The sequence below is a fragment of the Rhagoletis pomonella genome, unplaced genomic scaffold, assembly GCF_013731165.1.
Source record: "Rhagoletis pomonella isolate Grant_MI unplaced genomic scaffold, Rhpom_1.0 Rhpom_scaffold_00001, whole genome shotgun sequence".
Classification (NCBI taxonomy): domain Eukaryota; kingdom Metazoa; phylum Arthropoda; class Insecta; order Diptera; family Tephritidae; genus Rhagoletis; species Rhagoletis pomonella.
In genome coordinates, this window is record NW_023458555.1 from 63,324,348 (window position 1) to 63,327,601 (window position 3,254).

Here is a 3,254-nt window from a genome sequence, read left to right on the forward strand (position 1 = left end):
ATTTTTCCGAGCCAAAAGAAAAAATACGTGTCTCATTATTTGGACCAACAAACAATGTATTTGAGTTTGGTCCAAATTAAAAATCATGCTCGTACCTGACCGGTTGTCTGGAAATGGAAAGCATCCTATAATTAAATTATTTTCTTCTTACTTTCTTACAGCACAATTTAACGAAGCTCCAACGTTGTGTAAAACCCTTAAAAAATTCTAAAGTATTTTGTTTGTGTAAAATAATGTTACATAAACCAAATACATGGGGAAAAATTACCGAATACCGAGTTACCGAGTACCAATTACAAATCTGTATGCTCAGAATTGAAAATTCAGTACAAATCAGTACACACTTTGAAAAATCAGGACATTAGCGTACTGATTGAAGAAATGAAAAAAATCAGTTCGAGAGTTCCAAAATCAGTACTGTACTGATAAAATCAGTACGTCTGGCAACCGTAGACAACTCGTGAGTGTGAAGTATGATCTTACTTTATCAATGATAGGAAAAATAATCGGTCGCGAATAGGAAAAAATCAATACAGCTGCCTTTAAAACAGAACTGGACCTCAATGTTGATAAGCCGAAAGCTGGAAGTGGCACCTCAAACGATAGTAATACAGCTCGTCATTTTTTAGAAAAATTTCGACAATCTGCGAAAATAACTGGCATCGATGAAGATATCATATATTCTTTTTATATTATACTAGCAGACCCGGCGAACTTCGTCCCGCCCAAAATTTTTATATATTTTATTGAAACTTTTTGGTCCAAGATTTTCACCAACAATTCACGTTTACAATTTTCATAGACACATTCGTCTGCTAAGATTATGGTTTGCTTTGGTCATTTGCCGCTTTAAATAACCTAAGGAAAGTGTTATATCCGTGAAGAAGTTCTTGAAATTCTCCAGTTGTGCGGCATTTTATAGCACGGTTATTCGCAAAGCGAAATACATTTTTTCCTCTTCACTCTCTGGCGGCAACAACCCGGTTCTATAGTAAATGTCCTAGAAGCTTTACAGTATAGTTGGTGGCAATTTAGAAATGGGTGCGAATCATTGTTCTACAGAAATGCAATATACATATACTTATTTCAGACGAAATACCTTAAAAGTTTGAACGCATAATAATATTGGAAAATCACATCCATTGGGCCAATCGCAACGCAGGAGCGTTCGATATACCCCATGGTGCAACAGGTCGATTTAATCTGACCTTCACGGCCCCTTTTCTCACATGGCTATTTTTAGTAATAGCTCGACTTCAACACCACTTGGCAGCACGTTTTTGCAATAGTATTGCATACATATTTAAAACATTAGCCAAATCGGATCATAAATAAGATTTTTAGTAATAACCCAAATACAGCGCCAACTGTCGGATTAAATTGTGAAACTAAACCATCCAGAGACCCACTCAAACACACAAAAACTTTCGCTAAAATCCGTACAACCATTTAGGAGGATTTCACTAACAAACACACCTACAGAAGAATTAAAAAATACATTCAAAGATAGCTAAAGGTCGGTACGTTTGTAGGCCTCACACCCCCTTTTCAAATAGCCCAAATTTTCTCCATGAGTATGGGCTTGATTTCAACTACATACATATCTGCACATGAAGTTCCAGTACTGTACCATGCATACTTTCAGAGATATTCAGTATAATTCGATTTATATGGGAGGTGCCACGCCCCCTTTTCCAACAGCTGCCCTCTTTCTTCATGAGTATGCGATTGATTTCGTATATCTCCATACTTCCACTTCCACACTTCCGCTTCCACACTTCCAAATATAGGCAGTATGAAAAATTCGGCTTGTGTGGAAGATGCCACGCCCCCTTTTCCAATAGTTCCAATTTTTCTCCAAGAGTATGCGATTTGTTTCGTATATCTCCATACAAAGTTCCAGAACTCTACCAAAAAATTTCCAGAGATATGCAATATGAAAAATTCGGTTTGTATGGGAGATGCCACACCCCTTTTTACAATAGCTTAAATTTTCCTCCAAGGGTATGCGATTGATTTCGTATATCTCCATACCAAGTTCCTGAACTCTACCATGCACACTTTCCGAGATATGTAGCATGAGAAATTCGGTTTTTATGGGAAGTACCACGCCCCCTTTACATATGTATATATTTTTATTTGCCTAAAACCATCCTTGGGACACGTGCGGCAGGTGGCAGTTTCAAAAAAATCGGTTTAGCCGCTCTCGAGCCTTGCGAAAACTAAAAAACGGCTTTAAAAATATATATCAGTTGAGATTTATTATATATTATAATTATATTTTGACAGTATCCGTTGTTTCTGATTGGCGCAAAAAAATCTTCGCCCCTTGATATGGTCGTTGCTCAAAGCTATTTATATTCGAAATTGCATGAAAATTGGAAAACAGGAATCTATAAGCTTATCCAGGCAAAAAGCTACCTACGTACCGAATTTTAAGCAAATCGGACCGTAAATAAGATTTTTTCGAATAGATCGGTCCCTGGTCCACTTCTCGGAAAAAATGGATCATATATGCTAATATATGCTACTTACGTACCAAATTTTAAACAAATCGGACCATAATAAGATTTTTTCGAATAGATCAGTCCCTGGTCCAATTCTCAGAAAAAATTGATCATATATGCTAATATATGCTAAAAAGCTACCTACGTACCGAATTTTAAGCAAATCGGACCGTAAATACGATTTTTGCGAATAGATCGGTCCCTGGTCCACTTCTCGGAAAAAATGGATCATATATGCTAATATATGCTAAAAGCTACTTACGTACCAAATTTTAAACAAATCGGACCATAATTAGATTTTTTCGAATAGACCGGTCCCTGGTCTACCTACCCGAAAAAAGTAATTTTTTTTTAGCCTAAAACATGGTGGTTACCGAAAGCTATTTATATACAAAATTTCATGAAAATCGGACCAGCCGTTCGCGAGATTACCTGTTACAAAAAAAAGGGACTTCTCTTTATATAATTAGTGTAGATTACAGCCATCTCAAGTGGTCATGAAATTAATGCAGATAATTTTCGCAAATACACTGTTAAATTAGCTAAAAAAATTGTACAAACTTACAAGTGGTACTACATGCCTACTTTAGTACATAAGCTTTTAATTCATGGCCCAGAAACTATACAAAATGCAGTTTTACCTGTCAGAAGATGCGCAGGAGGCCTGTAATAAGTTTTATTCCATCTATCGCCTCAGCTTTGCGAGAAAGATTTACAGACAAAAGACAATGGAGGACGTTTTTAAAC